This window comes from Oncorhynchus masou, unplaced genomic scaffold, assembly GCF_036934945.1.
Source record: "Oncorhynchus masou masou isolate Uvic2021 unplaced genomic scaffold, UVic_Omas_1.1 unplaced_scaffold_781, whole genome shotgun sequence".
NCBI classification, from domain to species: domain Eukaryota; kingdom Metazoa; phylum Chordata; class Actinopteri; order Salmoniformes; family Salmonidae; genus Oncorhynchus; species Oncorhynchus masou.
Genome location: NW_027014279.1, coordinates 266,184 through 278,610, shown reverse-complemented (window position 1 = coordinate 278,610; position 12,427 = coordinate 266,184). Strand labels below are relative to the sequence as shown.

Here is a 12,427-nt window from a genome sequence, read left to right as displayed (position 1 = left end):
ATAGTTTGTCCTTCTAGGTAGATAATGATAGTTTGACCTCTAGGTAGATAATGATAGTTTGACCTCTAGGTAGATAATGATAGTTTGACCTCTAGGTAGATAATGATAGTTTGACCTCTAGGTAGATACTGATAGTTTGACCTCTAGCTGGATAGTGATAGTTTGACCTCTAGGTAGATAATGATAGTTTGACCTCTAGGTGGATATTATTGTTTGACCTCTAGGTGGATAATGATAGTTTGACCTCTAGGTGGATAATGATAGTTTGACCTCTAGGTAGATAGTGATAGTTTGTCCTCTAGGTGGATAATGATGGTTTGACCTCTAGGTGGATAATGATAGTTTGACCTCTAGGTGGATAATGATTGTTTGACCTCTAGCTGGATAATGATAGTTTGACCTCTAGGTAGATAATGATAGTTTGACCTCTAGGTAGATAATGATAGTTTGACCTCTAGCTGGATAATGATAGTGTGACCTCTAGCTGGATAATGATAGTTTAACCTCTAGGTAGATAGTGATAGTTTGGCATCTAGCTGGATTGTGATAGTTTGACCTCTAGGTGGATAATGATTGTTTGACCTCTAGGTGGATAATAATAGTTTGACCTCTAGGTGGATAATGATAGTTTGATCTCTAGGTAGATAGTGATAGTTTGACCTCTAGGTAGATAGTGATAGTTTGGCCTCTAGCTGGATAGTGATAGTTTGTCCTCTAGGTGGATAATGATTGTTTGACCTCTAGGTGGATAATGATAGTTTGACCTCTAGGTGGATAATGATTGTTTGACCTCTAGGTAGATAATGATAGTTTGACCTCTAGCTGGATAATGATAGTTTGATCTCTAGGTAGATAGTGATAGTTTGACCTCTAGGTAGATAGTGATAGTTTGGCCTCTAGCTGGATAGTGATAGTTTGTCCTCTAGGTGGATAGTGATAGTTTGTCCTCTAGGTGGATAATGATAGTTTGACCTCTAGGTGGATAATGATAGTTTGACCTCTAGGTGGATAATGATTGTTTGACCTCTAGGTGGATAATAATAGTTTGACCTCTAGGTGGATAATGATAGTTTGACCTCTAGGTAGATAGTGATAGTTTGACCTCTAGGTAGATAATGATAGTTTGACCTCTAGGTAGATAATGATAGTTTGACCTCTAGGTAGATAATGATAGTTTGACCTCTAGGTAGATAATGATAGTTTGACCTCTAGGTAGATAATGATAGTTTGACCTCTAGGTAGATGATGATAGTTTGACCTCTAGCTGGATAGTGATAGTTTGTCCTCTAGGTAGATAATGATAGTTTGACCTCTAGGTAGATAATGATAGTTTGACCTCTAGGTAGATAATGATAGTTTGACCTCTAGGTAGATAATGATAGTTTGACCTCTAGGTAGATAATGATAGTTTGACCTCTAGGTAGATAATGATAGTTTGACCTCTAGCTGGATAATGATAGTTTGACCTCTAGCTGGATAATGATAGTTTGACCTCTAGCTGGATAATGATAGTTTGACATCTAGGTAGATAATGATAGTTTGACCTCTAGCTGGATAGTGATTGTTTGACCTCTAGGTGGATAATGATTGTTTGACCTCTAGGTGGATAATGATTGTTTGACCTCTAGGTAGATAATGATAGTTTGACCTCTAGCTGGATAATGATAGTTTGATCTCTAGGTAGATAGTGATAGTTTGGCCACTAGCTGGATAATGATTGTTTGACCTCTAGGTGGATAATAATAGTTTGACCTCTAGGTGGATAATGATAGTTTGACCTCTAGGTAGATAGTGATAGTTTGTCCTCTAGGTGGATAATGATGGTTTGACCTCTAGGTGGATAATGATTGTTTGACCTCTAGGTGGATAATGATGGTTTGACCTCTAGGTGGATAATGATAGTTTGACCTCTAGGTGGATAATGATTGTTTGACCTCTAGGTGGATAATAATAGTTTGACCTCTAGGTGGATAATGATTGTTTGACCTCTAGGTGGATAATAATAGTTTGACCTCTAGGTAGATGGTGATAGTTTGACCTCTAGGTAGATGGTGATAGTTTGAACTCTAGCTGGATAGTGATAGTTTGTCCTCTAGGTAGATAGTGATAGTTTGTCCTCTAGGTAGATAATGATAGTTTGTCCTCTAGGTAGATAATGATAGTTTGACCTCTATGTAGATAATGATAGTTTGTCCTCTAGGTAGATAGTGATAGTTTGACCTCTAGGTGGATAATGATAGTTTGACCTCTAGGTAGATAATGATAGTTTGACCTCTAGCTGGATAATGATAGTTTGATCTCTAGGTAGATAGTGATAGTTTGACCTCTAGGTAGATAGTGATAGTTTGACCTCTAGTTAGATAGTGATAGTTTGGCCTCTAGCTGGATAGTGATAGTTTGTCCTCTAGGTGGATAATGATTGTTTGACCTCTAGGTGGATAATGATCGTTTGACCTCTAGGTGGATAATGATTGTTTGACCTCTAGGTAGCTAATGATAGTTTGACCTCTAGCTGGATAATGATAGTTTGATCTCTAGGTAGATAGTGATAGTTTGACCTCTAGGTAGATAATGATAGTTTGGCCTCTAGCTGGATAGTGATCGTTTGTCCTCTAGGTGGATAATGATAGTTTGACCTCTAGGTGGATAATGATAGTTTGACCTCTAGGTGGATAATGATTGTTTGACCTCTAGGTGGATAATAATAGTTTGACCTCTAGGTGGATAATGATAGTTTGATCCCTAGGTATATAGTGATAGTTTGGCCTCTAGCTGGATAGTGATAGTTTGTCCTCTAGGTGGATAATGATTGTTTGACCTCTAGGTGGATAATGATAGTTTGACCTCTAGGTGGATAATGATAGTTTGACCTCTAGGTAGATAATGATAGTTTGACCTCTAGCTGGATAATGATAGTTTGATCTCTAGGTAGATAGTGATGGTTTGACCTCTAGGTAGATAATGATAGTTTGGCCTCTAGCTGGATAGTGATAGTTTGGCCTCTAGGTGGATAATGATAGTTTGACCTCTAGGTGGATAATGATTGTTTGACCTCTAGGTGGATAATAATAGTTTGACCTCTAGGTGGATAATGATAGTTTGACCTCTAGGTAGATAGTGATAGTTTGTCCTCTAGGTGGATAATGATGGTTTGACCTCTAGGTGGATAATGATAGTTTGACCTCTAGGTGGATAATGATTGTTTGACCTCTAGGTAGATAATGATAGTTTGACCTCTAGGTAGATAATGATAGTTTGACCTCTAGGTAGATAATAATAGTTTGACCTCTAGCTGGATAATGATAGTTTGACCTCTAGCTGGATAATGATAGTTTAACCTCTAGGTAGATAATGATAGTTTGGCATCTAGCTGGATTGTGATAGTTTGACCTCTAGGTGGATAATGATAGTTTGACCTCTAGGTGGATAATGATTGTTTGACCTCTAGGTGGATAATAATAGTTTGACCTCTAGGTGGATAATGATAGTTTGACCTCTAGGTAGATAGTGATAGTTTGTCCTCTAGGTGGATAATGATGGTTTGACCTCTAGGTGGATAATGATTGTTTGACCTCTAGGTGGATAGTGGATAGTGCTACCAGAGACGGTAGAGAAAGCAAGAAACCCCACACCCTCATGTTGTCTGGTGGGGGCGGGGCCACTCTGGTCTACTTATTGGCCGGCAGAGGGAGTTCCCCAGGGCCTGACATCTCACTGGCTCATGTTTTCTTGTCGGAGACCAGAGCAAGCCCTTCCATCTGGTGTGAGATATTATGGAGGAACAGTCAGCATGCCAGATATTATGGAGAAACAGTCCGTCAGCATGACAGATATTATGGAGGAACAGTCAGCATGACAGATATTATGGAGGAACAGTCAGCATGACATATAATATGGAGGAACAGTCAGTCAGCATGATAGATATTATGGAGAAACAGTCAGTCAGCATGACAGATATTATAGAGGAACAGTCAGCATGACAGATATTATGGAGGAACAGTCAGTCAGCATAAAAGATATTATGGAGGAACAGTCAGCATGCCAGATATTATAGAGGAACAGTCAGCATGACAGATATTATAGAGGAAACAGTCAGCAACAGATATTATGGAGGAACAGTCAGCATGCCAGATATTATGGAGGAACAGTCAGTCAGCATGCCAGATATTATAGAGGAACAGTCAGCATGACAGATATTATAGAGGAACAGTCAGCATGACAGATATTATAGAGGAACAGTCAGCATGACAGATATTATAGAGGAACAGTCAGCATGCCAGATATTATGGAGGAACAGTCAGTCAGCATGACAGATATTATAGAGGAACAGTCAGCATGCCAGATATTATGGAGGAACAGTCAGTCAGCATGACAGATATTATGGAGGAACAGTCAGTCAGCATGCCAGATATTATAGAGGAACAGTCAGTCAGCATGCAGATATTATGGAGGAACAGTCAGTCAGCATGACAGATATTATAGAGGAACAGTCAGCATGCCAGATATTATGGAGGAACAGTCAGTCAGCATGCCAGATATTATAGAGGAACAGTCAGTCAGCATGCCAGATATTATAGAGGAACAGTCAGCATGCCAGATATTATGGAGGAACAGTCAGTCAGCAGCAGATATTATGGAGGAACAGTCAGCATGCCAGATATTATGGAGGAACAGTCAGCATGACAGATATTATGGAGGAACAGTCAGTCAGCATGCCAGATATTATAGAGGAACAGTCAGTCAGCATGACATATATTATGGAGGAACAGTCAGCATGCCAGATATTATGGAGGAACAGTCAGCATGCCAGATATTATGGAGGAACAGTCAGTCAGCATGCCAGATATTATAGAGGAACAGTCAGTCAGCATGACAGATATTATGGAGGAACAGTCAGTCAGCATGCCAGATATTATGGAGGAACAGTCAGTCAGCATGCCAGATATTATGGAGGAACAGTCAGTCAGCATGCCAGATATTATGGAGGAACAGTCAGTCAGCATGCCAGATATTATAGAGGAACAGTCAGCATGACAGATATTATAGAGGAACAGTCAGCAAGACAGATATTATGGAGGAACAGTCAGCATGACAGATATTATGGAGGAACAGTCAGCAAGACAGATATTATGGAGGAACAGTCAGTCAGCATGCCAGATATTATAGAGGAACAGTCAGTCAGCATGACAGATATTATGGAGGAACAGTCAGCAAGACAGATATTATGGAGGAACAGTCATTCAGCATGCCAGATATTAAGGAGGAACAGTCAGTCAGCATGCCAGATATTATAGAGGAACAGTCAGTCAGCATGACAGATATTATGGAGGAACAGTCAGCATGACAGATATTATGGAGGAACAGTCAGTCAGCATGACAGATATTATGGAGGAACAGTCAGTCAGCATGAACAGATATTATGGAGGAACAGTCAGTCAGCATGACAGATATTATGGAGGAACAGTCAGTCAGCATGACAGATATTATAGAGGAACAGTCAGTCAGCATGACAGATATTATAGAGGAACAGTCAGCATGACAGATATTATAGAGGAACAGTCAGTCAGCATGACAGATATTATAGAGGAACAGTCAGCATGACAGATATTATAGAGGAACAGTCAGTCAGCATGACAGATATTATAGAGGAAACAGTCAGCATGACAGATATTATGGAGGAACAGTCAGTCAGCATTACAGATATTATGGAGGAACAGTCAGTCAGCATGCCAGATATTATGGAGGAACAGTCAGTCAGCATGACAGATATTATAGAGGAACAGTCAGCATGACAGATATTATGGAGGAACAGTCAGTCAGCATGACAGATATTATGGAGGAACAGTCAGTCAGCATGACAGATATTATGGAGGAACAGTCAGTAAGCATGACAGATATTATAGAGGAACAGTCAGCATGACAGATATTATAGAGGAACAGTCAGTCAGCATGACAGATATTATGGAGGAAACAGTCAGCATGACAGATATTATAGAGGAACAGTCAGTCAGCATGACAGATATTATGGAGGAACAGTCAGTCAGCATGACAGATATTATGGAGGAACAGTCAGTAAGCATGACAGATATTATAGAGGAACAGTCAGCATGCCAGATATTATAGAGAAACAGTCAGCATGCCAGATATTATAGAGGAACAGTCAGTCAGCATGACAGATATTATGGAGGAACAGTCAGCATGACAGATATTATAGAGGAATCGTGAGCTCATGTGGGAAAAGCCTGCTCATGCAGTAGAGGAGAGGCACTTAGACAGACAGGAACCGTGTCCATTTCTTTCAATGGTCAACGGTCTGAGTAAAACATGCTCTTCATCCACCATCTCTGGTACTAGTGTCTTGGACAAACCTTCGTTGCTGGCAGAACTGCAGTGATGTCCTGCGTCAGTAGTGAGACAGCTGTACCACAGATCAGTGCTCTTGGTTCCTCCTACAGTCCAGGCCTGAAACACAACACAATGCATGTAAACGACACACCCACAACACAATGGATATAAACAACACACCCACAACACAACACAATGCATGTAAACGACACAACACAACACAACACAATGCATGTAAACGACACAACACAACACAATGCATGTAAACGACACAACACAACACAATGCATGTAAACAACACAACACAACACAATGCATGTAAACGACACAACACAACACAATGCATGTAAACGACACAACACAACACAATGCATGTAAGGACACACAACACAACACAATGCATGTAAACGACACAACACAACACAACACAATGCATGTAAACGAACACACACAACACAACACAATGCATGTAAACGACACAACACAACACAATGCATGTAAACGACACAACACAAAACAATGCATGTAAACGACACAACACAACACAATGCATGTAAACGACACAACACAACACAATGCATGTAAACGACACACCCACAACACAACACAATGGATGTAAACGACACACCCACAACACAACACAATGAATGTAAACGACACACCCACAACACAATGCATGTAAACAACACACCCACAACACAACACAATGAATGTAAACGACACACCCACAACACAATGCATGTAAACGACACACCCACAACACAATGCATGTAAACGACACACCCACAACACAACACAATGCATGTAAACGACACACCCACAACACAATGAATATAACGACACACCCACAACACAACACAATGCATGTAAATGACACACCCACAACACAATGCATGTAAATGACACACCCACAACACAATGCATGTAAACGACACACCCACAACACAACACAATGCATGTAAACGACACACCCACAACACAATGAATATAACGACACACCCACATCACAACACAATGAATGTAAATGACACACCCACAACACAATGAATGTAAATGACACACCCACAACACAACGAATGTAAACGACACACCCACAACACAATGCATGTAAATGACACACCCACAACACAATGAATGTAAACGACACACCCACAACACAATGAATATAAACAGCACACCCACAACACAACACAATGAATGTAAACGACACACCCACAACACAACACAATGAATGTAAATGACACACCCACAACACAATGAATATAAACAACACAACACAATGCAAATAAACGACACACCCACAACACAACACAATGCATGTAAACGACACACCCACAACACAACACAATGAAAATAAACGACACACCCACAACACAACACAATGCATGTAAACGACACACCCACAACACAACACAATGAAAATAAACGACACACCCACAACACAACACAATGGATATAAACGACACACCCAACACAACACAATGAATATCTTCTCACACCCACAACACAACACAATGAATATAAACGACACACCCACAACACAATGAATGTAAACGACACACCCACAACACAATGAATATAAACGACACACCCACAACACAACACAATGAATATAAACGACACACCCACAACACAACACAATGAATGTAAATGACACACCCACACCACAACACAATGAATGTAAACGACACACCCACAACACAATGAATATAAATGACACACCCACAACACAACACAATGAATATAAACGACACACCCACAACACAACACAATGAATGTCCTGACACACCCCAACACAACACAATGAATATAAACAACACACCCACAACACAACACAATGAATGTAAATGACACACCCACAACACAACACAATGAATATAAACGACACACCCACAACACAACACAATGAATATAAACGACACACCCACAACACAACACAATGAATATAAACGACACACCCACAACAGAATGAATATAAACAACACACCCACAACACAATGAAAATAAACGACATACCCACAACACAACACAATGAATATAAACGACACACCCATAACACAACACAATGAATGTAAATGACACACCCACAACACAATGAATATAAACAACACAACACAATGAATATAAACGACACACCCACAACACAATGAATATAAACGACACACCCACAACACAATGAAAATAACAACACAACACAATGAATTGTAAACGACACACCCACAACACAACACAATGAAAATAAACAACACAATGAATATAAACGACACACCCACATCACAATGAATATAAACGACACAACATAACACAACGAATGTAAACGACACACCCACAACAGAATGAATATAAATGACACACCCACAACACAATGAATATAAGGCCTGCACCCACAACACTACCATGAAAAACACACCCACAACACAACACAATGAATGTAAACAACACACCCACAACACAACACAATGAAAATAAACAACACAATGAATATAAACGACACACCCACAACACAATGACGACACAACACAACACAACTTCCGGAAATATAAACGACACAACACAACACAACACAATGAAAATAAACAACACAATGAATATAAAGCGACACACCCAAACACTTACACAATGAATATAAACGACACACCCACAACACAACACAATGAATGAATGTAAATGACACACCCACAACAGAATGAATATAAACAACACACCCACAACACAATGAAAACACCCACAACACAACACAATGAATATAAACGACGCACCCACAACACAACACAATGAATATAAACGACACACCCACAACACAACACAATGAATATAAATGACGCACCCACAACACAGCACAATGAATATAAACGACGCACCCACAACACAACACAACGAAAATAAACAACACGCACCCACAACACAACACAATGAATATAAACGACGCACCCACAACACAACACAATGAATACAAACTACGCACCCACAACACAACACAATGAATACAAACGACGCACCCACAACACAACACAATGAATATAAACGACGCACCCACAACACAACACAACGAATATAAACGACGCACCCACAACACAACACAATGAATATAAACGACGCACCCACAACACAACACAATGAATATAAACGACGCACCCACAACACAACACAATGAATATAAACGACACACCCACAACACAACACAGCATTACGCATAGAACACCCAGCCACATCCATAGACTCTGTTTCAGTAGACGACACACTGATATCACACACAGATGCACTTGGCTGCAGTAAGAAAGCCATCTCCATCTACGCCCATTCAACATAGCCCAGATATACGTGATAATTACTTCTAAGCAAGATCACTTATTTGGGTTCTCAGCTGCTTACAATGATCTTTTGTCGCTAAGCAGTTGTTAGCTAGAATGCTAACGCTCATTGATATAATCTTTTGCAAAGCCAAAGAGCTATTTTACTGGTTGAAGTTGAAGTGTTTTGTAAAGTGTAAAGCAGTTGATAAGCGACAAGGACACAAACATTATATTAAGCAGGACATTCATACGAGTCTTAAAATCCAATTCTAATCCCAAGGGAGTGTGAAATGCACTCGTAAGCATCATGTAATTCAGGCTTGTTTTGCTGTTGTTCTATACCAATTCTGCCTTGTTCTGCTGCTGTTCTATACCAATTCTGCCTTGTTCTGCCACCACCTTGTGTGCAGCAATGTTTGGAAACACAGAAAGGGGTCTATAGTCTGTATTTAAAACACAGAACACCCAGACACATCTATGATACAGCCTTAAAACACAGAACACCCAGACACATCTATGACACAGCCTTAAAACACAGAACACCCAGACACATCTATGATACAGCCTTAAAACACAGACACATCTAACAGCCTTAAAACACAGAACACCCAGATACATCTATGATACAGCCTTAAAACACAGAACACTAAATAAAACACAGAACACTCAACTCACACGCAAAGGGTGTGTTTACACAGGCAGCCCAATTCAGATATTTTTGGGCAAATAATTGATCCCAAAGATCCATTGGGCCACCCACTCACAAGAACCCCCCTCCCACCACCACCACCACAACATGTGCATAGCCCGCTAAAAGTAGGACAACTGGTTCCCAGGTCCATTGTAAAACTACATACACCCATCACCACACACAGGTTCAAATAGTATTTGTTTACTTTCTAAAACTTTTGCTTGATCCAGCTTGTCTAGACACAATGGAACCAATCACATTATATAGTGTAGTCCCAAAAGTGCAAGCAACCACACCCATCTGGCGTGATTCAGGTTCAGTCAAATGCTGAAATATTTGAACCCAGATCTGACACATCAGTTAATTGAAGCGACCCTGCCCTGTCCCAGATGGTTAAACAAGCCTGGATAGCCCCTATTGACTACACTGACACACACACACACACACACACACACACACACACACACACACACACACACACACACACACACACACACACACACACACACACACACAGTGCTATAGTACAGTAGGCAGCAATATCATAGCTACTCACATTGTATTATAGTAGGGTATAGACAACAATATCATAGTTACTCACATTCTATTATAGTAGGGTATAGACAACAATATCATAGTTACTCACATTGTATTATAGTAGGGTATAGACAACAATATCATAGTTACTCACATTGTATTATAGTAGGGTATAGACAACAATATCATAGTTACTCACATTCTATTATAGTAGGGTATAGACAACAATATCATAGTTACTCACATTGGCAATTGTTGAGACAAACAGTAAGACCAGGATGATGAGGTGCAAGATGAGCACTCCGAGCAGGATGAGCAGCATTTTCTGATAGATCTGCACGTGGGGACAAACACACAGGAACCACAGTTATCAGACCAGAGGTCTACCGTACTGATTCAGCATCAATTATTTGAAGTGGTGCTTCATATTGACACCAGGTGGCGCCATTTCCACAATTACTCATCAAACCCAAATGTTTACTTCAAATTGAAAAGTATGAATCCCGTAACATTGGAGTGGATAAAAGCACGGAGTTAGAGGAATGTCCCAACAATGTAAAATATTTACAACCAATTAAACACGTACATCAATATTATTCATTATTCAATATTATTCATGCAGCAGTGGGAAAAAATAAAATATATAATCAACAACAGTCGCACTCTACTTAGAAAGTTTCCATAGACGTTTTGAAACGACAAGTGAGTAGCCGAGTTGAGATATAAAACGAAATGCAAATCAATGCATGATCAAAACAGCTCGATATGCCTGTGGAGAACTCCACCAACGCAGCTCGGTTGTGCGCCTGTCTGGAGTGGACCGTTATTTACTAGACAAAATGAAACGATGAGTCGTTCAAGAATTCTACAAACTCCCCCCAAAAACTATTCGATTACAATTATTAAAAATAAATTCGAATAATTGATGAAAACGCAGCTGTGGGCCAATCAGATGAAAATAAATAAATCCAACTTGATTAAACTCCAAGAATAAAGCGGATACATTCCGTTAGTGGGAGGAGGAGAAATGAAATCAATAAAACTATCGGGATATTCATCCTTTGAAAGAAAAAAGAAGAAAAAACGGTAAATTAAGATTCCATATTGTATCAACTTACAGAAAGCAACGGCTGTGGTAAATTTCCCTTTAAAAATGAGTGTCAATGAGTTGAAGGAGTTGAAGCGATCCCAGCTAGTGCACAGATCCCGCTGTAGATACTAGAAGCACTATTCCAGATGTACCACAGCCACACGCACGCTTTTCTTTACGCGAGAACACCGCCCTACGCACGTCGGTTCGTCACTGCAGCTAGGCTCCCGCTCCAACTATTATTTGGGAACTGTTTGTTTTCCTGAACTATACAGCAGGCTAAAGGCTGCTACCAACCCCACAGTGGTATTCAGGGAAACGTTCCTTGAAATTGCTTCGCCAGTGTGTCGTTGTAGATGACATTTTAACAAGGCTGGTTGGAGTGGAAAATAAACAAATTGGTCTCTTTTCCATAGGTATTTCATTTGTTATTCCCACACTGCTGTAAAATCCTTCACCAAAAACACTCTT

The 12,427-nt window shown here is 39.9% G+C and overlaps 1 long non-coding RNA gene across 1 annotated transcript; it reads right to left on the bottom strand.

Annotated features, from left to right (window-relative positions):
* Positions 1-6,352: 6,352 nt before the first annotated feature.
* Positions 6,353-12,194, bottom strand: LOC135537446 (uncharacterized). The gene is made up of 3 exons (XR_010455218.1): positions 11,985-12,194; positions 11,111-11,200; positions 6,353-6,462 (listed from the first exon to the last, which is right to left on the bottom strand). It is a non-coding gene; the product is annotated as an uncharacterized LOC135537446 (long non-coding RNA).
* Between the last annotated feature and the right edge of the window lie 233 nt (positions 12,195-12,427).